Source organism: Nyctereutes procyonoides, unplaced genomic scaffold (assembly GCF_905146905.1).
Source record: "Nyctereutes procyonoides isolate TBG_1078 unplaced genomic scaffold, NYPRO_anot_genome, whole genome shotgun sequence".
NCBI classification, from domain to species: domain Eukaryota; kingdom Metazoa; phylum Chordata; class Mammalia; order Carnivora; family Canidae; genus Nyctereutes; species Nyctereutes procyonoides.
In genome coordinates this window covers 13602106-13628492 of record NW_026575128.1, presented here as the reverse complement: position 1 = coordinate 13628492, position 26387 = coordinate 13602106, and the positions used below count along the sequence as shown (strand labels likewise).

The following is a 26387-nucleotide window of genomic DNA, read 5'->3' as shown; positions in this document are numbered from 1 at the left end:
AGCTGATGCCGTCAAACCCCTCTATGCTACCGAGTCTTTTTAGCCAGCTGGAGATGGCATATCCATTATAGTTATGCATTCCAGATCCAGAGAAATAACCTCAGTGTAGGTTTGGGTATACGCCAGCAGCGAGGTGGCAATAACTTACACGGTTGAAGGAAGGCTCTCCAGGATGCTGTATATGCTTTAAATCACTGTACAATATATGGTGCTATTTCTTCCATAGCCAGGATTCACCCATCCAGGATTCAGGGATGGAAATAGGAATGGCAACACTCATGATTATCCCTAGTGATCAGATTAGCAAAACTTGAGGGAATTTTCACTGCAACCTTATGGTCCTTAGTGCTACTGGTCTTACTTTCAAAGGCAGAAGTGCTTCCATCAGGAGACACAAGAATGACTACATGAATATAATTTCAGGCTGCATTGGGCTACTCATGGGTATGATTCATCAGGAGTTACTATACTAGACTGATCATGATTACCAACAGGGAAATTGGCAGTTTCCTAGGAAACAAATGCAAGAAAAACAAGAGTTACTTGCAGTGTAGGAAGTACATAGAGCATCTCTTGGGAGATATCAGAAAGGGACACAGAACATAAAGACTTCTAACTCTGGGAAATGAACTAGGGGTGGTGGAAGGGGAGGAGGGCGGGGGGTGGGGGTGAATGGGTGACGGGCACAGAGGGGGACACTTGACGGGATGAGCACTGGGTGTTATTCTGTATGTTGGTAAATTGAACACCAATAAAAATTAATTTATAAAAAAAAAAGAACTACAATGCCACATCATTTTTTAAAATTTTTTTTACTATTAATTTATTTTTTATTTTTTATAAATTTATTTTTATTGGTGTTCAATTTGCCAACATATATAATAACACCCAGTGCTCATTCCATCAAGTGCCCCCCTCAGTGCCCATCACCCAGTCCCCCCCACCCCCTGCCCACCTCCCTTTCTACCACCCCTAGTTCGTTTCCCAGAGTTAGGAGTCTCTCATGTTCTGTCTCCCTTTCTGATATTTCCCACTCATTTTTTCTCATTTCCCTTTATTCCCTTTCACTATTTTTTATATTCCCCAAATGAATGAGACCATATAATGTTTGTCCTTCTCCAATTGACTTATTTCACTCAGCATGATACCCTCCAGTTCCATCCACGTCGAAGCAAATGATGGGTATTTGTTGTTTCTAATGGCTGAGTAAATTCCATTGTATACATAGACCACATCTTCTTTATCCATTCATCTTTCGATGGACACTGAGGCTCTTTCCACAGTTTGGCTATTGTGGACATTGCTGCTATAAACATCAGGATGCAGGTGTCCCGGCGTTTCACTGCACATGCCGTGTCATTTAGAGAATAATGCCACAGGCCAGGTGAGGAAAGATTGGTAATGACCCAGAACCTTCAAGAGTAAAGGTTTGGGTCATCACACAACTCAAAGAACAAAACAAAACAAAAACAAAAACAAACCAAAACTGGCTGAGGTGCTTTCGGAGGGCAAAGAAACTGAAATGGATAAGGAAGACGTGTGTTATAAATGCTAACGATGGCTATGTCACAAGTTAGAGAAATAAGGAGTGTAATGCTTTCTAGCATTTTCCCTTTACTTGTTACGAGTATGATTATGCATGTGCATGTGGGTCAGATTTTTCCTTCCTTCCTTATAACCTGCACGTCAAATGTAACACGTAATACTAATACTTAACTGTGTGCCATAGCATTTAGGTTACAGCATTTTGGGGGAGAAGAGAGAAAACCTTCCAAAAACTTAGGCTTTGTTGTTGGGGAAAAGGGACCTCACAGTTTCAATCATACGGAGCTGAGTTGGTGGAAGCATGACTTTATTTTACTTAGTTAGAGACGAAGTATGGTGTAAGGGAATGTGTGAATGCCAAGTGGACAAAAGGGGGACTGACATGTCTAGCTTTACAGGTGCACTTGGATTAGCTGGAGTACCCTTGTTTAATTAAAAGTCTAGATGTTGCACTAAAAATTTGACAGGTATGGTTAACATCTGACTCAGTTGAACTGAAGAAAAGGATATTTCCATGAGAAATGAGGAGGCCTAGTCCCCTCATTGAATAGCCTTAAGAGTAGACTCTGAGAAGGTGGAAAATGCAAGAGAAGACATTATACCTTAGAGCATCTACATGCCTTCGTTGTGACACAGTGAGACTCATTTCAGATTCCTGATCTCCTAAAACACAAGATTATCAATTTTTGCTCGTTGAAGGAACTAAGTCTGTGTAATATGGTAAAGCAGCAAGAGAAAACATTATAAGGACAGAGAAGCAGGCAACATGAAACAACGACAGGGAGAGGGCACACGGCCTGAAAAACAAGAAACAAGAGCCATGTTGATTTATGTGGACAGTCAGGGCGACAGCTCAGTAGGAGAAAGGCAACAGACAAACAAGAAGGAATCTTGGAAAAGGGTGAGACAGTGAAGCACAGACAGTCTCATGTGCAAGAGCAGGAGAGCAGGAAGACTGGCAGGTGGGCAGACAGGAAGCAGGAAGTGAGCAGAAGCCAGCAGAGAGGAGAGACTGACAGGAAGACAGAATGGCAGGCAGGAGGCCCTTGGGGCTCATCATTTTCCACACAAGGGTTAGAGGAGCTTCCTGAGATGCAGGTGGATTCCATTCTTGGACATCAACACAATTCTTGGAGTGGGGACAGGGATCCTGAAGGGATCTGGTGCCAGCTCAAAGCGGAGCAGGGTCAGGGCCACAGCCACCTTCAACTCGTTCATGGCAAAGTGCTGCCCGATGCAGTTCCGGGGTCAGGGAGGGAAAAGGAAATGAGGAGAGGCCTCAAAGCCCCTGCCAGGAGCAGTCCCTTCAGGGCCAGCCTGCATGGGCCCTGCCCTGATCCCCTTCCCTCAGGACACATGCACATCTCTACCCCAAGCCTTGCTTTGATAACACTCTCCCCTTGACCTCTGACAAAAGTCTACACTCCTCAGGATTAGCTCCTCCTCTTACCTCTGCTCTCAGCAAGCCTGAAACCCTGTTACAGGAGGGTCAACACTTTGAACCTCAGAGCCAAGTCAAGTGATCACTACAACAGTTAATCATTAGGTTCTTTGCTCTCTGTACCAGCCATTTCTGGTTTCACAATGTGGAGGCCAGGCCAGGGCACCAGAGAGGTTGGGCTGGGCCACACTTCCGGTCCTAACCGTATTTGGGGGGCACACAGGGCCCCAGAACCTCATAGAAATGACAAGATGGAGTTGGGTAAGGAAGTCAGGATGCCAACATGGAAGCTTTCTGTAGGGGCAGAGCCTTAGGGATGCTCAAGCTGCTGTACCATCTGCCTTCCAGTTTGGGTCCAGACTCCTACCTTCCCTTGGGCCCCTCATTCAACTAGCTGCTGTCCCATTCCAATTCTATAGCAGAAGTGTCCCTGCCTATCATCCCTCATTGCCACTTCACTTGGACTTTTCTGTCTCCTGCCTCTGGTCCCTCTCCTGATTCACCCCCCTCTCATACTCAGAACCTCCCACGTCTTCCATCACAGGTAAGCATATCCACATGGCTCAGCCTGGCATCAAAGCCCTCTCTGGGTTGTTGGCACACTCACCTGCACCTATCCAGCTATGTCTCCCAGCCCAGCACCTGCTGAGGAGATCCAAGATAATGCCCTCTCTCCACCTCTGTCTCCAAATGACCAAGGCTAAGGGCAATCCCAGTCTGCCCTCAGCCCCCACACACAATCCACCGCCCATTGGCTGTGCCTCTTCATTCCTGGACCCTGAATCACATGGTATTTTAATCAAGGACATGTCACTTACCAGTACAGGACAGTGCCAGAAACATGGAACTTCCTACTGTAGGGTCAATTAGTAAACGAGTTAAGGCAAGAAAGAATGAATGCCTGATGTCTCCTTTGAGTAGACGCATGCAGTTCTTGATTCAGAACTCCCTGAAACAAGGGCAGTTTCCCATCTCATAGCATAGGCTTGGCACAGAGTCAGGCTTAATAATTAGTCTTAGACATTGAGTGAGGTTTATTGAATTGAATAGGAAAGCAGAAAGGAATAAACAGAAGTCTCCATTAGTTCTAAGCTAGGAATTGAGCTGTCTATCCCTCTCCTGTCTCTTGTGGCAGCCACATGACTTGCACCAATGTCTACCAGGAAGGAATCAATCCCAGGAGGAAACCAAATCCTGGAGCCAATATCTGGAGAATAGTTTGCTTAAAGCCTATTCTGTGAGAGTGCATTCACTTAGTTCTGAAGGATTGAAGATTCATATATTTGCTAAAATGCATTTTTCTAATAACTACTTAAAAAGTTTACAGAAGATACTATATATGATTTATAGGACAATTTCAGCAGCCAGGAGGATTTCACTCAGGAGAATAATCATGCAGCTGCACAGCCATTTCAAGTGTGCTATTTTACATGCCAGGAAACTTTCAAATGCCACCTCTAATGTACATGTACAAAACCGTGGATTTTCACTCAAAAGCCACATAATGTCCTCATTTTATATACTTGCTCATTGGAGGATTGGACTCAAAGTGTAATATTCAGATATGTAGAGCCCAGATCATATGTAATGATTTGACAATGGAGAAAACTGTCAAGTGTTCATGACCATTTCCATGCAGTCCAAAATTCTTTTGCATAGATGCAAAAATACTAGAGTCACAAGTTGAAGTGTTCAAAAGTGGAATACTTCTGTAGCCCTTAAGAAATTAAAGGATATTTTCCTCTGTAGGCTGAAATATTTCAGACGTGCAGGCAGCTGAAGATGGAAACATGCACCAGGCAATGGTGCAGTGTGGGGGTTGAGTGGGGACAGGGACTGGTCTGAGAATGTATGCAAAAGAAATATTTTTATTCCATCCTGACTTGACATTGACACACTTGAAAACTACATATGACAATGTCCAATTCTGTAAACTCATCCTCATAAAGTGAAGAAATCTCAAGGATCCTTGAGCCATTGAATCAACACTGACACTGAATTGTGGCTGGAGACTGAGTGAGCAATGAATCAAACTTTCCATAGCCTGCAGTGATTACCAAATTTCTTTCGTGCATAGAGACACACACCTCTTTCCCAGCACACCAACATGTCAGGGCATATCTGCAACACCCATGGAAATGTAGGAAGTGACAAACATCTGAATGTCCCTAGTAAACAGCCCCTCCTCCTATCCCAGTACAAGTGCCTCACCTCGATCTTCCAGAGAAGGGCAGGAAAGCATGGCTGTGTCGAGAGGCATCTGGTGCAAAGCGGGAAGGGTCAAACACCTGCAGAGGAACCCAAGGGCCAGGATAGGTGTGGTCTAGCTTCTCCTTCCTCTCAACCTCAGGACACACCCAGAAATGGAATGGGAGGAAGGATTGGCATGCAGAGATTCCCCATACCATCCTCCCAAGGCCATCATACCTCTGGGTTTGGCCACACATTCGGGTTGTGGTGAAGGGCATAAAAGGAGAGCGAGACTAAGAATCCTGTGGGGCAGAAGAGAGAAGAATGGTCATACCTGCCTGCGGGGCCAGGTGCTTGCCCACACCACTTGGCAGCTGCTATGAGAGTCGCTTCTCATCACTCTGAGGGGAATGATAGTGTAGCAGGAGAGGTGAGGCAGACATGGCACAGCACATGTGGCCAGATTAGTAGATATCCAGACCAGGGTGAGAAGCAGAAAGAACTGGAGGCATATGTTAGAGAGCAGCTCAAGGGACAACTCACATTTACCAAGTACCATCCATGAGCCCTAGGGGAATATGCATTGACTAATCCATCTCACAACAACCCTCCAAGGAAGGCCCAATCCCCATTGTTCACATGAGCACCTAAGTCTCAGAGAGGCTGAGCAACTGCCTATGACCACCCAGCTGGGATGTGGCAGGGCTGGATTCAGAGCAGAGGTGAGCTAAAAGGTAGACTAGACCACGGCAGGGACCTCAGATGTGGTCACCAGCTGCTCTCTCCATCAACCTGAGGGCTCCCTGGGAGTGGGCCATCTGAAGAATGAGAGTGGGTTTCCTGATATGCTTGATGTATTCAACCACGTAAGGGTGAAAGAAGAACTCTCCCTGCCCCAGGGCTCTCCCTCTCTAGCGATCAAATCTTGGGAATTAGAATTGTATGCTATTTCTGAAGCCCTTTCCTGAAGGCAACATCTCTTATAGAGAAGGTGCAATGCACTGAGTCATCATTATTTTTATATAGAATGTTTCTGTATTTCCTTGAGAAAGTGAGAGAGACCATGACCAGGGGAGTGTCAGAGGGAAAAGCAGACTCCCCACTGAGCAGGGAGCCCCATCCCAGGATCCCAGGATCATGACCTAAGCCAAGACATACACACCAGTGCTGAGCCACTTAGGGCCCCGGAGTCATTATTTTAACTGGCAGGTATATAGTTTTTTGCAGTTGTCATCAAGGAGTTATCCTATCATTACATCAAATCTTGATGATATCCAAAAGGGGTATCAATGAAGACAGAAATCCTTGGAGTTGTGTTGCTGCAGTAAGGAATAGGATATATATAGCTTAAACTCACAAAATGTCAGTGCCATCGATGAGAATAATATAGCATCATAAAATGATGGAACCCGCAGGGAGGGGCACGATGGCGGAAGAGTAGTGTCCCCAAGTCACCTGTCCCCACCAAATTACCTAGATAACCTTCAAACCATCCTGAAAATCTACGAATTTGGCCTGAGATTTTAAGAGAGAACAGCTGGAATGCTACAGTGAGAAGAGTTCACGCTTCTATCAAGGTAGAAGACGGGGGGGGGGGGGGGGGAAGAAATAAAGAAACAAAAGGCATCAAGGGGGAGTGGCCCCGCGAGGAACCAGGCTAAGGCCACGGCAAGTGCCCCCAGGACAGGAGAGCCCCGCCTTGAGAAGCAGGAGCTGCACCAACCTTCCCGGAGGGAAAGGGGCCCGCAGGGAGTTAGAGCAGGACCCAGGAGGGCGGAGATGCCCTCGGGCTCCCTGGGACACTAACAGACACCTGCGCCCCAGGGAGAGCGCGCCACACCCCGGGCTGAGCTCCCTAAAGGGCTGCAGCGCGCCGCTGGACCCGGGAGCAGCTCCGAGGTGGCAGAGGTGGAGGCTCCGCGCAGAGGGGCTGCGCGGCTCCGGGAGCAGCTCAGAGGGCCTTGGGCAGAGGAAGAGGCTCCGTGTGGAGGGGGCTGCGCAGCCCCAAAGCAGCTCAGAGGGGCTCGGGCGAAGGCTCCGCGCAGAGGGGGCTGCGCGGCAAGAGCGCGAATCCAACAGCGCAGGCCCGGGAGGACTGGGCGCCGGGGACACAGCCCAGGATCCGGCCTACCCCCGGGACAAGCAGAGGCGCAGAGGGTCTAGGACAGCAAGGACGCTCCAGCACCGAGCTGAGCAGATTAGCAGCCCCCCCCCCCCCGCCCCCGGCCTCCAGGCCCCTGCACTGAGAGCTCCGTAGTTACTGCGGGAGCTGAATCCAGGGCTCCAAAATTGGCCGATGCCACTGTGGCTGTTGCTCCTGGGGCCTCACAGGGTAAACAACCCCCACTGAGCCTCACAGTGGCCTCACCGGATAAACAGCTTAAATATCTTTCACTGAGCCCTGCACCATGCAGGGGGCTGAACGGCTTCCCCAAGTGCTAACACCTGAAAATCAGCACAGCAGGCCCCTCCCCCAGAAGACTAGCTAGACGGACAGGGGAAAAGCAAGTTATTGACCAAGCAGCACTGGAAAGTTCCAGGGGAAGTCGAGGGACTTACACTATACAGAATCAGAGGATACTCCCATTTATTTATTTATTTATTTATTTATTTGTTTGTTTGTTTGTTTATTTATTTATTTATTTATTTATTTTTCTGTTTGCTTCCCCCAACCATTTTTTTCTTTTTTCTCTCTCTTTCTTTTTTCTCTTTCTTTTCTTCCTTTTTTCTTTTTTCTTTTTCTCTTTTCTTTCCTTCTTTCTCTCCTCTCTTTTTCTCATTTTCCCAATACAACTTGTTTTTGGCCACTCTGCACTGAGCAAAATGACTAGAAGGAAAACCTCACCTCAAAAGAACAATCGGAAACAGTCCTCTCTCCCACAGAGTTACAAAATCTGGATTACAATTCAATGTCAGAAAGCCAGTTCAGAAGCACTATTATACAGCTACTGGTGGCTCTAGAAAAAAGCATAAAGGACTCAAGAGACTTCATGACTGCAGAATTTAGATCCAATCAGGCAGAAATAAAAATCAGTTGAATGAGATGCAATCCAAACTAGAAGTCCTAACGATGAGGGCTAACGAGGTGGAAGAACGAGTGAGTGACAGAGAGGACAAGTTGATGGCAAAGAGGGAAACTGAGGAAAAAAGAGACAAACAAAAGACCATGAAGATAGAATAAGGGAAATAAACGACAGCCTGAGGAAGAAAAACCTACGTTTAATTGGGATTCCCGAGGGTGCCGAAAGGGACAGAGGGCCAGAATATGTATTTGAACAAATCATGGCTGAAAACGTTCCTAATCTGGGAAAGGAAACAGGCATTCAGATCCAGGAAATAGAGAGATCCCCCCCCTAAAATCAATAAAAACCGTTCAACACCTCAACATTTAATAGTTAAGCTCGCAAATCCCAAAGATAAAGAGAAGATCCTTAAAGCAGCAAGAGACAAGAAATCCCTGACTTTCATGGGGAGGAGTATTAGGGTAACAGCAGACCTCTCCACTGAGACGTGGCAGGCCAGAAAGGACTGGCAGGATATATTCAGGGTCCTAAATGAGAAGAACATGCAACCAAGAATACTCTATCCAGCAAGGCTCTCATTCAAAATGGAAGGAGAGATAAAGAGCTTCCAAGACAGGCAGGAACTGAAAGAATATGTGACCTCCAAACCAGCTCTGCAAGAAATTTTAAGGGGGACTCTTAAAATTCCCCTTTAAGAAGAAGTTCAGTGGAACAATCCACAAAAACAAGGCCTGAATAGATATCATGATGACACAAAACTCATATCTTTCAATAGTAACTCTGAATGTGAACGGGCTTAATGACCCCATCAAAAGGCGCAGGGTTTCAGACTGGATAAAAAAGCAGGACCCATCTATTTGCTGTCTACAAGAGACTCATTTTAGACAGAAGGACACCTACAGCCTGAAAATAAAAGGTTGGAGAACCATTTACCATTCAAATGGTCCTCAAAAGAAAGCAGGGGTAGCCATCCTTATATCAGATAAACTAAAATTACCCCGAAGACCACTACAGTGAGAGATGAAGAGGGACACTATATCATACTTAAAGGATCTATCCAACAAGAGGACTTAACAATCCTCAATATATATGCCCCGAATGTGGGAGTTGCCAGATATATCAATCAATTAATAACCAAAGTTAAGACATACTTAGATAATAATACACTTATACTTGGTGACTTCAATCTAGCTCTTTCTATACTTGAAAGGTCTTCTAAGCACAACATCTCCAAAGAAACAAGAGCCTTAAATGATACACTGGACCAGATGGATTTCACAGATATCTACAGAACTTTACATCCAAACTCAACTGACTACACATTCTTCTCAAGTGCACATGGAACTTTCTCCAGAATAGACCATATACTAGGTCACAAATCAGGTCTGAACCGATACCAAAAGATTGGGATCGTCCCCTGTGTATTCTCAGACCATAACGCCTTGAAATTAGAACTAAATCACAACAAGAAGTTTGGAAGGACCTCAAACACGTGGAGGTTAAGGACCATCCTGCTAAAAGATGAAAGGGTCAACCATGAAATTAAGGAAGAATTAAAAAGTTTCATGGAAATGATGAGAATGAAGATACAACCGTTCAAAATCTTTGGGATGCAGCAAAAGCAGTCCTAAGGGGGAAATACATCGCAAAAGAAGCATCCATCCAAAAACTGGAAAGAACTCGAATACAAAAGCTAACCTTACACATAAAGGAGCTAGAGAAAAAACAACAAATAGATCCTACACCCAGCAGAAGAAGAGAGTTAATAAAGATTCAAGCAGAACTCAACAAAATCGAGATGAATACTGTGGAACAGATCAACAAAACCAGGAGTTGGTCCTTTGAAAGAATTAATAAGGTAGATAAACCATTAGCGAGTATTATTAAAAAGAAGAGAGAGAAGACTCAAATTAATAAAATCATGAATGAGAAAGGAGAGATCACCACCAACACCAAGGAAATACAAACGATTTTAAAAACACATTATGAGCAGCTATACGCGAACAAATTAGGCAATCTAGAAGAAATGGACGCATTTCTGAAAAATCACAAACTACCAAAACTGGAATAGGAAGAAATAGAAAACCTGAACAGGCCGATAACCAGGGTGCAAATTGAAGCAGTCCTCAAAAACCTCCCAAGACACAAAAGTCCAGGGCCAGATGGCTTCCCTGGGGAATTCTATCAAACGTTTAAAGAAGAAACCATACCGGAATTCGGCCTGAGATTTAAAGACCAGCTGGAATGCTACAGTGAGAAGAGTTCGCGCTTCTATCAAGGTAGGAAGACGGGGGAAAAGAAATAAAGAAACAAAAGGCCTCCGAGGGGGAGGGGCCCCGCGAGGAGCCGGGCTGAGGCTGGGGCGAGTGTCCCCAGGACAGGAGAGCCCCGTCCCGGAGGAGCAGGAGCTGCACCAACCTTCCCGGGCGGGCGGAAAGGGGCTCACAGGGAGTTAGAGCAGGACCCAGGAGAGCGGGGATGCCCTCAGGCTCCCTGGGACACTAACAGACACCTGCGCCCCGGGAGAGTGCGCCGAGCTCCCTAAGGGCTGCAGCGCGCACGGCGGGACCGGAGCAGCTCGGAGGGACTCGGGCGCGGCTCCAGGGAGAGGGCTGCAGGGCCGGAGCGCGAATCCAACAGCACAGGCCCCGGAGCACAGGGCGCCGGGACACAGCCCAGGATCCGGCCTCCCTCCGGGACAGGCAGAGGCCGGGAGGGCCCAGGACAGCAAGGACGCTCCTGCCCCGAGCTGAGCAGATCAGCGGCCCCGCCCCGGAGCCTCCAGGCCCTGCAGACGGAGAACCGAGAGCCCCGAGCCCCGTAGTTCCTGCGGAGGCTAAATCCAGGCTTCCAGAGTTGCCATAGCAACTGTGGCTGTTCCTCCTGGGGCCCCACGGGGTAAACAACCCCCGCTGAGCCCGGCAGCAGGCAGGGGCAGAGCAGCTCCCCCAAGTGCTAACACCTGAAAATCAGCACAGCAGGCCCCTCCCCCAGAAGACCAGCTAGACGGACCAGTGATACTCCCCCGTGTTCCAATACAACTTGTTTTTGGCCACTCTGCACTGAGCAAAATGACTAGAAGGAAAACCTCACCTCAAAAGAAAGAATCAGAAACAGCCCTCTCTCCCACAGAGTTACAAAATCTGGATTACACTTCAATGTCAGAAAGCCAATTCAGAAGCACTATTCTACAGCTACTGGTGGCTCTAGAAAAAAGCATTAAGGACTCACGAGACTTCATGACTGCAGAATTTAGATCCAATCAGGCAGAAATTAAAAATCAATTGAATGAGATGCAATCTAAACTAGAAGTCCTAACGACGAGGGTTAACGAGGTGGAAGAACGAGTGAGTGACATAGAAGACAAGTTAATGGCAAAGAGGGAAACTGAGGAAAAAAGAGACAATCAATTAAGGGACCATGAAGACAGATAAAGGGAAATAAATGACAACCTAAGGAAGAAAAACCTACGCTTAATTGGGGTTCCCGAGGGCGCCGAAAGGGACAGAGGGCCAGAATATGTATTTGAACAAATCCTAGCTGAAAACTTTCCCAATCTGGGAAGGGAAATAGGCATTCAGATCCAGGAAATAGAGAGATCCCCCCCTAAAATCAATAAAAACCGTTCAACACCTCGACATTTAATAGTGAAGCTTGCAAATTCCAAAGATAAAGAGAAGATCCTTAGGGCAGCAAGAGACAAGAAGTCCCTGACTTTCATGGGGAGGAATATTAGGGTAACAGCAGACCTCTCCACAGAGACGTGGCAGGCCAGAAAGGGCTGGCAGGATATATTCAGGGTCCTAAATGAGAAGAACATGCAACCAAGAATACTTTATCCAGCAAGGCTCTCATTCAAAATGGAAGGAGAGATAAAGAGCTTCCAAGACAGGCAGGAACTGAAAGAATATGTGACCTCCAAACCAGCTCTGCAAGAAATTTTAAGGGGGACTCTTAAAACTCCCCTTTAAGAAAAAGTTCAGTGGAACAATCCACAAAAACAAGGACTAAATAGATATCATGATGACACTAAACTCGTATCTGTCAATAGTAACTCTGAACGTGAATGGGCTTAATGACCCCATCAAAAGGCGCAGGGTTTCAGACTGGATAAAAAAGCAGGACCCATTTATTTGCTGTCTACAAGAGACTCATTTTAGACAGAAGGACACCTACAACCTGAAAATAAAAGGTTGGAGAACCACTTACCATTCAAATGGTTCTCAAAATATACCCTAAAAACTATAGAACACTTCTGAAAGAAATTGAGGAAGACACAAAGAGATGGAAAAATATTCCATGCTCATGGATTGGCAGAATTAATATTGTGAAAATGTCAATGTTACCCAGGGCAATTTACACGTATAATGCAATCCCTATCAAAATACCATGGACTTTCTTCAGAGACTTAGAACAAATTATTTTAAGATTTGTGTGGAATCAGAAAAGACCCCAAACAGCCAGGGGAATTTTAAAAAAGAAAACCATATCTGGGGGCATCACAATGCCAGATTTCAGTTTGTACTACAAAGCTGTGTTCATCAAGACAGTGTGGTACTGGCACAAAAACAGACACATAGATCAATGGAACAGAATAGAGAACTCAGAAGTGGACCCTGAACTTTATGGTCAACTAATATACGATAAAGGAGGAAAGACGATCCACTGGAAGAAAGCCAGTCTCTTCAATAAATGGTGCTGGGAAAATTGGACATCCACATGCAGAAGAATGAAACTGGACCACTCTCTTGCACCATACACAAAGATAAACTCAAAATAGATGAAAGATCTAAATGTGAGACAAGATTCCATCAAAATCCCAGAGGAGAACTCAGGCAACACCCTTTTTGAACTTGGCCACAGTAACCGGAGAAGGACAGTGTATGTTCTCATTCATTTGGGGAATATGAATAATAGTGAAAGGGAATATAAGGGAAGGGAGAAGAAATGTGTGAGAAATATCAGAAAGGGAGACAGAACATAAAGACTTCTAACTCTGGGAAATGAACTAGGGGTGGTGGAGGGGGAGGAGGGCGGAGGGTGGGGGTGAATGGGTGACGGGCACTGAGGGGTACACTTGACGGGATGGGCACTGGGTGTTATTCTGTATGTTGGTAAATTGAACACCAATAAAATTAATTTATAAAATTAAAAAAAAGAAACCATACCTATTCTACTAAAGCTTTCAGAAAGATAGAAAGATATGGAATACTTCCAAATTTGTTCTATGAGGCCAGCATCACCTTAATTCCAAAACCTGACCAAGACCCCACCAAAAAGGAGAATTACAGACCAATATCCCTGATGAACATGGATGCAAAAATTCTCAACAAGATACTAGCCAATAGGATCCAACAGTACAATAAGAAGATTATTCACCTTGACCAAGTGGGATTTATCCCCAGGATGCAAGGCTGATTCAACACTCGTAAAGCAATCAATGTGATCCATCATATCAGCAAGAGAAAAAACAAGGACTGTATGATCCTCTCAATAGATGCAGAGAAAGCATTTGAGAAAATACAGCATCCATTCCTGATCAAAACTCTTCAGAGTGTAGGGATAGAGGGAACATGCCTCAGCATCTTAAAAGCCATCTACGAAAAGCCCACAGGAATATCATTCTCAATGGGGAAACTGGGAGCCTTTCCTCAAAGATCAGAAACAAGACAGGGATGTCAACTCTCACCACTGGTATTCATCAGAGTACTAGAAGTCCTAGCCTCAGCAATCAGGCAACACAAAGAAATAAAAGGCATTCAAATTGGCAAAGAGGAAGTCAAACTCTCCCTCTTCGCAGATGACATGATACTCTACATAGAAAACCCAAAAGCCTCCACCCCAAGATTGCTAGAACTCATACAGCAATTTGGTAGTGTGGCAGGATACAAAATCAATGCCCAGAAGTCAGTCACATTTCTATACACTAACAATGAGACTGAAGAAAGAGAAATTAAGGAGTCAATCACATTTACAGTTGCACCCAAAAGCGTAAGATACCTAGGAATAAACCTAACCAAAGAGGTAAAAGATCTATACCCTAAAAACTACAGAACACTTCTGAAAGAAATTGAGGAAGCCACAAAGAGATGGAAATATTCCATGCTCATGGATTGGAAGAATTAGTATTGTGAAAATATCAATGCTACCTGGGCAATTTACACGTTTAATGCAATCCCTATCAAAATACCATGGACTTTCTTCAGAGAGTTCTAACAAATCATCTTAAGATTTGTGTGGAATCAGAAAAGACCCTGAATAGCCAGGGGAATTTTAAAAAAGAAAACTATATCTGGGGCATCACAATGCCAGATTTCAGGTTGTACTACAAAGCTGTGGTCATCAAGACGGTGTGGTACTGGCACAAAAACAGACACATAGATCAATGGAACAGAGCAGAGAATCCAGAAGTGGACCCTCAACTTTATGGTCAGCTAATATTCGACAAAGGAGGAAAGACTCTCCACTGGAAGAAAGCCAGTCTCTTCAATAAATGGTGCTGGGAAAATTGGACATCCACATGCAGAAGAATGAAACTAGACCACTCTCTTGCACCATACACAAAGATAAACTCAAAATGGATGAAAGATCTAAATGTGAGACAAGATTCCATCAAAATCCTAGAGGAGAACACAGGCAACACCCTTTTTGAACTCGGCCAAGTAACTTCTTGCAAGATACATCCATGAAGGGAAGAGAAAAAAAGCAAAAATGAACTATTGGGACTTCAGCAAGGTAAGAAGCTTTTGCACAGCAAAAGAAACAGTCAACAAAATTAAAGGACAAGCTACAGAATGGGAGAAGATATTTGCAAATGACGTATCAGATAAAGGGCTAGTATCTGAGATCTATAAGGAACTTATTAAATTCAACAGCAAAGAAACAAACGATCCAATCATGAAATGGGCAAAAGACATGAACAGAAATCTCACAGAGGAAGATATAGACATGGCCAACATGCACATGAGAAAATGCTCTGCATCACTTGCCATCAGGGAAATACAAATCAAAACCACAATGAGATCCCACCTCACACCAGTGAGCATGGGGAAAATTAACAAGGCAGGAAACCAAAAATGTTGGAGAAGATGTAGAGAAAGGGGAACCCTCTTACACTGTTGGTGGGAATGTGAACTGGTGCAGCCACTCTGGAAAACTGTGTGGAGGTTCCTCAAAGAGTTAAAAATAGACCTGCCCTATGATCTAGCAATTGCATTGCTGGGGATTTACCCCAGAGATACAGATGCAATGAAACACCGGGACACCTGCACCCCGATGTTTCCAGCAGCAATGTCCACAATAGCCAGACTGTGGAAGGAGCCTCGGTGTCCATCGAAGGATGAATGGATAAAGAAGATGTGGTCTATGTATACAATGGAATATTCCTCAGCCATTAGAAATGACAAATACCCACCATTTGCCCTGTCGTGGTTGGAACTGGAGGGTATAATGCTGAGTGAAATAAGTCAATTGGAGAAGGACAAACATTATATGGTCTCATTCATTTGGGGAATATAAATAATAATGAAAGGGAATAAAGGGGAAAGGAGATAAAATAAGTGGGAAATATCAGAAAGGGAGACAGAACATGAAAGACTCCTAACTCTGGGAAATGAACTAGGGGTGGTGGAAGGGGAGGTCGGAGGGGGTTGGAGGTGACTAAGTGACGGGCACTGAGGTGGGCACTTGATGGGATGAGCACTGGGTGTTATTCTATATGTTGACAATTGAATACCAATAAAAATATATTTTTAAAAAAATAAAGGAGAAAGGAGAAAAACATGAGTGGGAAATATCAGAAAGGGAGACAGAACATGAGAGACTCCTAAGTCTGGGAATCGAACATGGGTGGTGGAAAGGGAGTGGGCTGGGGGTGGGGTGGCTGGGTGACGGGCACTGAGGGTGGCACTTGATGGGATGAGCACTGGGTGTTTTGCTATATGTTGGCAAATTGAACTCCATTTAAAAAAAATAAGCCAGAAAAAAAAGAAAGAAACTTAGGATTCTATCCCTTCGACATCTAAAAATCCAGACACACTTTTCATGTTATGTGGAGAATGAACAGGTGGAGAATGTTCTCTCTAGGTACGAAGGGGAACTCCCATTTATTTTATTTTTCAATTACTCTTTTAATTGAAGTTCGATTTGCCAACATATAGTATGACACCCTCTGCTCCTCCTATCAAGTGCCCTCACAGTGCCCGTCACCCAGTCACCCCATCCCCCCTTCCACTACCCCTTGTTTCTTTCCCAGAGTTAGGAGTCTCTTATGTTTTGTCTCCCTCTCTAATTCTTCACTCTCATTTTCCTTCCATTCCCCTATAATCCCTTTGACTATTTATTATATACATTGAATGTGGCCAGACTCCGTGACAAGCATTCCAAACCTCATCCAAACTACAACCTCATCCCCACTTTTTGTAGATAAAATGAGGCGGCAAACATTAGAACTGCCCCAGGACATGTGGATTCAGACCTCCCATGCATCCCACAGGACTGCTTACAGAGTGAGAGTGGTGAAGGCCATACCTCTGGGCAAGGAGCGTCCATCAGGGAAGGTGATGGGCTTGCTGAGCTCTCCCAACACTTGGAACTGGTGGATAGAGTCGCAGTGCCTCCTTGATGCACATGGTGGTGTAGAGCATCTCGTCCTGGTGCTCCCTAAAACAAAGCTACCTTGAAGGGCAGACAAGGCCCTGGCAACCAGTGTATTCCCTAATTGAGGAAGCAGGACCCTATCAGGGCCCTCCCGTCTCATGAACACTCACCAGGTGATAGAGGCACCATCCCCCAAAAGGCTCTGGATCTCCTCCCGGCACCTCTGCTGATGCTCGGGGTGTGTGGCCAAAGTATAGAGGGTCCAGGAGATGCCGCTTGCTGTGGTGTCATGCCCCTCAAACATGAACGTGTCCACTTCTGCACGGAGGTCCTTGTCAGACAAGCCCCTCCTATTCTCCATCTGGGAAGACCCAGAGAGGGCAGACTTTGAGTCTTCACCCTTGCTCCCCACCTGTGGGCAAATGCTCAGGCCTCCCCTGCCACACTCACTTTGGCTAAGAGGAGGATGTCCGGGAAGTCCAAGTGCCTCTTGTTCCTGACCTTCTCCAGCTCTCCCTCCTCCTGTAGCTGAGCCTTCCTCAGCTTGATCACTCGGTCTGCCCAAACAGTGTTCCCAGGCAGAGTTGAGAGCTCTGAGTGCCCAGGCATAGCCAGCCATTTAGCCCACCTGTCCCCTGTGCCACAGTCACGGTGCCAGGGGGATCAGGAGGAGTTTGGCAATGGGTGTGCATGCCAGGGTGAGAGCTCTAGCACCAGGTATTTGCATGTCAGTGCTCCCCTCAACAGCACAGCCCAAGGAGGCTCTACTTGTATGTGGCTGGCAGGGGGGCTCATTCAACCTTCACCCCTGTTGTGACGCATGTAGCTTCCTGCAAGAACCGGGCACCCTGACAGTTACACCGGGGGGAAACCCAGAGTGGGTTTGTCCCAGGTTCTGGAGGGGCAGTGAGGGGCAGGCCTCTGTCTAACGGTCAGGGCCTATCCCTTTGGGATGTGCCTAATGAAGGAAGGGAGGTGCCCAGAGGGCAGAGTCCAACCTGTGTGTTGATGGGCAAGCTGGAGGGCTTGTGGTTCCTGCGGCCTTCGAGGTCAGCCAGTAGAAGATGTCTTTCTGGTAGAAAACATTCCTCACCCAGGAATACACCAGGTAGTTCAGATCTTTAATGGCCTGAATGTAGGACTGGGAGTTCATGAAGGAGGATGGTGCAGAGGGCTCGAGTTGGAGGGAGGCATCTGAACTGGAATGGAGTGGGCTGTGGGTGGAGGTTTCCTCAGTCATTGGTGCAGGTGACCTAGGCGTCTGACATTTCTGTCTTGTGCCCTGGAAACCTCCAACCATTTATGAGGGACTTGGGCAGCCGCGCTTCTCCCTGAGGCAAGGATCAGGGTCTGTGCCTAATGTAGGTTTGGTGTGGGGTGAATTTGACTGTCAGACTGGGGCTCTGCAGAATGTGACTCTTTGGGTTGGTAAACATCACAACTACTGGAACTGCCTCCAGATGATTCCACACCAGTTGGTAGGAAATAGGACCCGGCCTTAAGCATTTAACTGACCTGTCTGCCTGGTGGTTGCCCTGGTAGCTGAAGGCACACTTCATAATAGTGTCCAAGGTCATCAAGGAGACGTGTTCAAAGATCTCCAGATGTGAGTTCTAGCTGAGGAGTTCCTCCCACTTGTCCTGTGTAGAGGCGACACATTGATCCTTCTCTACAGCTCTGGAAGGCCCCGGATGACGAGGCTAGGCTCTCTCTCTGCTTCTCCACATACTCTTATGACATGTCCTCACTTTCTAAAGCAGTTGTGTTTCATCGATTTAGGACCATAGAGCTGAATATTTGTGATATGTTGAGTACTTTCTCAGAAACTGTTTTTTTTATTTCAAATTTTTTTAAGTTGCAAGCAAAAGCAGTAAAAAGAATATCTACATACCATTTCTTTCGATTCACCTTTTGCTAACATTTTGCCCGTTCTCTTTATCATTTGTGTTTACATGCTCTGTGTGTGTATGGGCATATGTATACATAAACACATAATTCTTTTCTGAACTATTTAAAGGTAAATTACATATTTCATGGCCCTGTTTATCCCCAAACACCCAGATGTGTATTTACTAAGAACAGGGATATATATTACATTGATATACTTTAATACAGTCCTTTCCAATGTTATCAGTTCACCTAATAATGTCCTATATAGCATTTTTTCCCCTCAAGTATAGTATCCGTACAAGATCAAGTACCACATTCACTTGTCATGTCTCTTTATTTTATTTAGAATGATCTATGATCTCATTCATTTGGGGAATATAAAAATTAGTGAAAGGGAATAAAAGGAAAGGAGAGAAAATGAGTGAAAATATCATTGAGGGTGACAAAACATGAAAGACCCCTAACTCTGGGAAATGAACAAGGGGTAGTAGAAGGGGAGGTGGGCGGGGGGTTGGGGTAACTGGGTGATAAATACTGAGGGGGGGACTTGGTGGGATGAGAACTGGGTGTTATGCTACATGTTGGCAAATTTAACTCCAATAAAAATAATTTTAAAAAAAGAATGATCTCTAGAGGCTGACTTCAGTATAAATTATGATGATAACCACCTTTTAGCAGACCAAAAATTGAAACAAAATAGAAGAGAAACACTGTTTCTCAGAATATAAAGGGGAATCTTTTCTGCCCTGGGACTGACCTACACAGAAATAAATGAAGTTCCAATTTAAGGAACAAGGGTCAAGGCAAGAGAAAGGTTAAGGGGCTAGTACAGGGGTTCCTAAGAAAGGAGTATCAGGGATGCCAGTTCCTCTTGTTCAGCAAATGTCAGCTGAGTACAGTGAGTCAGCAATAGGGTCATGCTCAGAGTTGATATTCTGGCAGGACCCAGTCCTGGGGGTTGAGACCTGGTCTCCATTTCCCTCCATGGAGCAGCTAAAATCCAACCCGACAATCCAGGGGCGGCTGGGTCACACAGTGGTTGAGGGACAGCCTTCGGCTCAGGTCATGATCCTGCGATCCAGGATCCAATCCCACATCAAGCTCCCTGTGACGAGCCTGCTTCTCCCTCTGCCTATGTCTCTGCCTCTCTCTCTCTCTCAGTCTGTGTCTCTCCTGAATAAATAAATAAATCCTAAAATAATAGATGCTTTCAATCCCACACCAGAGCACACCTGAGTGACATCCTGCATTGTCCCCCCTGCCACTGAAGCTGCTTCTTCCCAGGCTAGCCAGGGGCAGCTTGTCCTATTTTCCTGGGGTATTGACTACTCTTCCTATCCAAGCCAAGGACATGCAAGTGGGAGAGAAGGGACCCTGCCTCCACCGTGTTTCTCTCTCCTGTGGGCAGGGAGCAAAGAGTGGATGAAAGTGGGTGCCAGGGTGCTTTCCAGTCCTGTCCACACTCCTGGGGCTATGTCTCATTGCAGGGTGTAAGTGTGTGATTCCAAGGGCCACACTAATGCATTTCTGAAGGACACAGCTGTCTGAGAATGGACTTTGTGAACTGTGCTGTGGGTGTGAGTGTGCAGGTGAGGTAGGGTTCGACTTACCAGCATCACTTGGACAGAGTCAGCCATGAGTCTCACATAGGGCTTCAGGATGTCATAGTGGAAGGCTGGGGTCAGCATCCGTCGGTGCTGGAACCATGTCTCTCCATTCAGCAGGAGCAAACCATACCCTGGACCACAGTGTGTTTGGGAGTTGGGTGGGAAGGAACCTTGCCCGAGTTATCCTGGGACAATTTGGGAGGAACACAGGGTGTCAGAAGAAGGGCACCCTTGGCAAAGCAGGAAAGGCCAGTGCATGTCAAGAAGGGGACTTCCCAAAGCCTCAGGCCAGAAGTGGTTATGACAGCTGTGACATGGAGGTTGAAACAGAGCAGGGGATGGGTCGTACAAGGACTTCTGTCAGAAGTCAGCTGAGTTTGTTGGTGAGGGCTGAGAAGCAATGTGGGAGAAGCTGAGCTACAGGAGGGCTCCACCACCATTCGGAGGGGGTGAGGGTTTTATCAGGAGATAAGGGGGCTCAATTCAGAGTTTAGTGGAGTCACTGTGGTGCTGGTCTCATCTTGTTTCTGGGCCAAATGTTTAGTTGGTAACAAACCTAAGCAGACGGTGGACCATAGTCCTAGTTAGACATACTTACCTATCCAGGGAGCCATGAATCTGTAGGCACCCTCAGATTTTGGGTCTGAAATGAAGAAGGATATGACAGCAAACTGGAGGTAACCAAGGAATTCAGGCTGGCCCCAAAGTCAGCTATGATATAGACCTTTGGCCCCCATCCCTTGCCAATGCTTGTCAGCTGGCAGTTTGTGTCCAGCCACCTCCCACTTGCCGCCTAACCCTGACTCTTTTTCTTTCTGATAGACATTGTGGGCACAGAATTGAAGAATAAGTGTCCCATAGCAAAGCCATACGGAACAGAAATTTGATTCAGTAAGAAATTTAGCTTCTGTCCTCAGTGCACATAGAATGCCAGTATTATGGTGATTTTTTAAAATCAGGGCTCAGTTCCTATATCCCAGCTGAGGCAATGGCTTGGGCCTGGGGATCCACCCCAGGCATCATGGATAGGAATTTGGCTTCAGTGTAGGATCACACCACTGTGGTGAATAAAGATAGACACATAGAGGAGAGAATGGTAAGAAGGAATAAGGGGAAAGCAGCAAAGGAAAGAAACAGAAAGAAACAGAAAGAAACAAGAGAGAGAAAGAAAGTGGTAATTATCACAGATGTTTGAGCGTTCCAATTGACTAATTGTATTTGGCCCTGCCCTAGCTCTTAGGCTGGAAAGATCACAGGTAGAGGGTCAGATATTGATGGACTGAGGCAACAGTCCCTCCTGGACTGTCACAGTGCACCAGGAATGCATCTAAGAGGGAAGGGCCACTCCGAATGAGGAGAAGTTTAGCTCTCACCTGATCACCCCAGGATCATCTTCATGTAGTCTGGGTCATAGACTATGAGGATAACTTTGCTTCCCCATAGCCAACGAGGACTGGCACAAGGGTATTTCTCTGTCCTTTTCTTCAGCTCTTGCAGCTCCTGACACGTTAGGAACTGTACCAGAGAAATACAACTCAATACTACCTTGCTTCCTCATTAGGTCCATAGCTTGGAGTGGTGGTGGAGGACAGGATGGCCCCATGGAGAGAGTTCTGGATATTGGCAGCAGTTAGGAGTTTGGAACTGTCTGATGAGCTAGCTCTGATCAGGATCCAGATTCATGGAACTTATGTTCTAGTGGGAGTGGAGGAGGGGGACATCCTTGGGCCATACACTGAGTAGTGTTCTCCAGTCACTTGAGGAGGTACTCTGAGCCCCCAGGTCATTTCCATCACTGGGACCACCCTTCTCCTTGGATGCAGTGCAGGGACTCCCTAGTGGGAGCCTATATATAAAGAGTCATTTATTTATTCCTGAGCAAACAGAGAGAGACGCAGAGACACGGGCAGAGAAAGACAGACCCCATAGGAAGCCTGATGCGGGCCTGAATCCCAGGACCCGGGGATCTCGACCTGAGCCAAAGGTAGACTTAGTGGTTGAACCACTAAGCCACGCAGTTGCCCCTAGTGGGAGCCTCTTATGTCAAAGTTATGTTACCTCATCCTCCAGGATCCCCTCAAGCCTGTTTAGCAGAGGCCTCTGGGGGATCCTGTTTCAGCAGAGTTGCCTGCCTTCTTTCTGATTGCTTACTCTTCAAGCTTCCAGAAACTCCTGCTCCTGGGGAGTGTCAATAGTTCTTCTGGGGTCGCGATGGAGCTAAACGGTGCTCTGATTGGCTCTTCCTCTTTCTGGGTCACTCTGACCCCCCACTGATCTGATGGCCCTCCAGAAAATTTCTTGGGACTTCCATCTCAGCCTGAACAGGGCTGGTCAGGGCCCGGTGAGACTCTGGTAGACAAGTGTGCCCATGGTAACCCTGTAGGCAAATACCCGGTGTCCACTGGACTTTTTTCAGGCTGTGGCCAGTCATGCAGGCAATGCTCCATTATAGCTGCTCCCACCTGGCTCCTTCTGGAAGTGGGGCCACCAAAAATGTCCCAAAGAGAAACCAGGAGAGACAGTGGACAGAAATAAAGAGGCAGCACAGGCACTCCATCTTCAGAGGCTGTGGGCTGTGCTGGCCTGGGGTCTGCCTGAGGCAGAAGGGACGACCCGAGGTCAAGTAGGACTGTAGGGTCCTGGATTTCACACACTGTGAAAGAAGTGCTCCTCTTTCATAATTCTGACCAATTTCAGCCCTAGTTACTGCAGCAAGTTTGCTAACCTACGAACATGTTTGTCCTTCATGAGCATTACTATGACCTTCAAGTTTTATAAATTAGAGTGTAACTGTGATCTTTATCTGTGCCAGGCAACATTCAGAGATTAGTAAAACTCCCATGAGGCTATACTCCTCATCATGATCCTCATTTTGCAGATGAGGAAACAGAGGCACAGAGCAAGTTCATTTGAAGTACGTGGCAGAGCTGGGATAGAATCTAAGTACCTTGGCTCTGAGCCCACATGCTTCCCTGTCCCACTTATCACTTGTCACCTGGCCTGAAAGATTAGCTTTTTAAAAAAATTTTTTTTATTTATTTATGATAGTCACACACACACACACAGAGAGAGAGAGGCAGAGACATAGGCAGAGGGAGAAGCAGGCTCCATGCACCGGGAGCCCGATGTGGGATTTGATCCCGGGTCTCCAGGATCATGCCTTGGGCCAAAGGCAGGCGCCAAACCGCTGCGCCACCCAGGGATCCCCTGAAAGATTAGCTTTAACCTACTACATGTGGCAATCTACTCCTGGCTTATCGAGTAACAGAGGTACCGAGTAAAGAAAGTCTCAGATTTGCAGAAGCAGGAAAATATGGCTGCACTATGTGTTCAGCTGGCCGAAGCTCAGTTACATGAGTTACCTAAGTGAACTTGTCTGCTTACTGACTCTCTATACCATCCTTGAATGGGAACGGCAGTGGAGGAAATTTTATTCATGATAGGATCAAATCCTAACTCAGAGTTGTGACAAAAGTTCACAGTTTCTCAAAATGGACATAGACTCTGGAAATCTATCAAGCAACAGTTTGTGGGAAGAAAGTGGCCCTTGGCTGTCTCCCTATGGCTGACATGAAGTTTCTGTCTTTGGCTTTTTTGTAATTGCTTGGCCTCCTCCTCTATAACACCTCCTCCTACCTGAGTTCACACAGCGCTAGACAGCCCCTCCTCATTTGCCCTCCCCCCTTGCTGGTGCCCCCTCTGGGGGACCAGTACTGACAGAGCTGGAGGGTAGGCACTGTCTCCATGCAACCACTAGCTGCTCCTTCCTCTTCACTGCATCGCCTGGTCAGGCATCCCTTGGGGATCAGCTCTGTGGTGGTCACTGTGGTGCTGGAAGGGGGTGGCATCCTCAGCCCAAGGAGTTCACAGTACCAGGATTTGGGGGAACAACTGGAGGGGAAACCGATTCGGTTACTGGTGCAACTCACTGTCAATACTCTTTCCTTGCCCCAATCTGGCAACCTTCTGTCATGTGTTCCAATGACTTACTGGGGTTTTAGCCCTGAAGTCACCAGTCTGGAACATCCCATAGTCTTGGGCAAACCTAACCAGTTGGTCCCTGCACCTGACAGACATCACCCCCCAGTCCAGCAAGTGAGCCTATTTTCCTGTGACCTCACACCTGAATCCTGTCCACTCTCTCCGTAGCCCATGAACACACTGCTGTGTATTCCCAGGCCAGCCAGGGCCAGGACGAGAGGATGGGGTTTAATGGCTGGGGCAGGGAAGCATCAGGATGTGTGTCTGAGAAAAGAGCTGGGACTGCTCAGCCTGGAGGGGGAAGACTTAGGAAGGAACAGCCACTCATCTCAAGGTTCAGGGCTGCACCATCACCTGAACATCTCTCTAAGGAAGGAGGGTCAGATGGGCCTGAGGGCTCCAGCACAGGCTACCTTCAAGTTGGGGAGCTCCTGGAATTGGGGTGAGGAGCCAAGAACTGGCAGGTAAGTTGGGTGTTTGCCAAGGCCCATGTCCTGATCACACAAGGGGTCTCCGTGGGTTGAATCTTCTGACTGGGTTGATGCTTCCAGAGCCCTGGCCCACCCTGCCTTCCCTCTCCCCAGTTCAGCCCCTTCCTACCTCCTGCTTGTGCCCGAAGAACCAGTGGGAAGGCGGGGACGGGAACTGCTGAATAGCTTTGAGCATCCATTGCCTGCGCTGGTAGAGTTGTGCTGCCTTGAGCAGCAGCAGAGCCAGGCCTAGCAGGGAAGCCAGCTGCAGGAGCCCAGACACAGTGTCCAGGGGTCTGGTGAGGCTCAGTACAGAGACACTCATGTTCAGGTGCTGCTGGGTCACTGACTCTCCCTGAGTGTTGCTGAAATCCTCTGAGCACCCGGCCTAGTCCATCAGGGGAGGATGGCCCTGCCCATCTGGAGGGGAAGTGAAGCACGAGGGCAGAGCTTAGACTGGGATTCCAGAGTTCATTAACTGAGAGGATGCACCTTAGGAATCGGTAGGAAGGAAACCTTCTGAACAGACAGTGATAATGCCCAGGCACATTCCCCTTTGCCCTTATCCCTGTTATTCATCAATTATTTCAGGAGCACCTACTTTGTGCCCAACAGTGTGCTACGTGCCAGGCCACAGTGGCCAACAAAACAGACATGAACCGTGACTGCAAAAAATGTACAGCCTAGTTTACCAAATGTTCAGGAGGTGTGCTTGGGTTGATGATTATCCCATTTCTGGGAAAAGAACACTTATAGGGATGTGGCCAGAGGAAAATTGACTTTGAGAGGGCCAACTGAGATTAGAATCAGGGGGCCTCCAAACTTTCGGCCCCAGCTGCCTCTGCACTGTTCCCCACACTTGTCCAGGCCACCATTCACTTGTGTCCTGGGCTGACTGTGCTGGCAGGCAGAGCACTGGCCTCACACTCAGGAGGCCCAGCCTCAGGGCTCGCTCAGGACATACAAAGCCAGGCAATCACACTCTCTGTGCCTCAGATTCTCCTTCTGTAAGGGGAGTAAACATTCCTTTGCCAAGTTCCTCCCAGGAATGCTCATTGAGTCAGTCACTGATGCACTCAGCAAATGCTTCCTGAGCTCACGCTCTGGGTGGTAAAGACAGAAAACTAAGGCAGTACAGGAAAACTTGGTAAGGCCTGTACTGAAAGAGTGAATAGTGAGCTGGGCCCATCCAGGGAAGGAGAAAACTACAAACAAGGATGGGACCCTGAAGGGTAAGAGTTCATCAGGTTGGAGAGTCCTCGGGAGACAGGGGCGGGGGTGGGGGTGGGGGGGCTACAGCTCATAGAGATCGTGTGAATGTGCATCTGAGGAGGACAGTTTAATTTCTCACCTTCACTTTGTTCCTGGTTTTCTCCCCCCAAACCCACTCCAAGCCCATTACTCAAATGGAGACCAAGATGTTTTCATGAGGAGTACTTTGGAAGGCACATTTGAGGGGCCTCCCTCTTCTGCCCTGTTCCTCACTATCTACCTTATTACTCCTATGCCCTCCTCCTGTGGCTGACCTTGTGATAGGAGATGCATTACACAACCTGTGTGGTCAGAGTTCTTTCTTTTTTCCCCTTAATCCTTGGCTCTTCTCCAAACCCAGGGAGCCATAACCACTTTACCCATGCCTCTC

The 26387-nt window shown here is 46.9% G+C and overlaps 1 pseudogene; it reads right to left on the bottom strand.

Annotated features, from left to right (window-relative positions):
* Positions 1–1271: 1271 nt before the first annotated feature.
* On the bottom strand, positions 1272–25204 carry LOC129520755 (cytochrome P450 4A11-like; annotated as a pseudogene).
* Positions 25205–26387: the final 1183 nt, after the last annotated feature.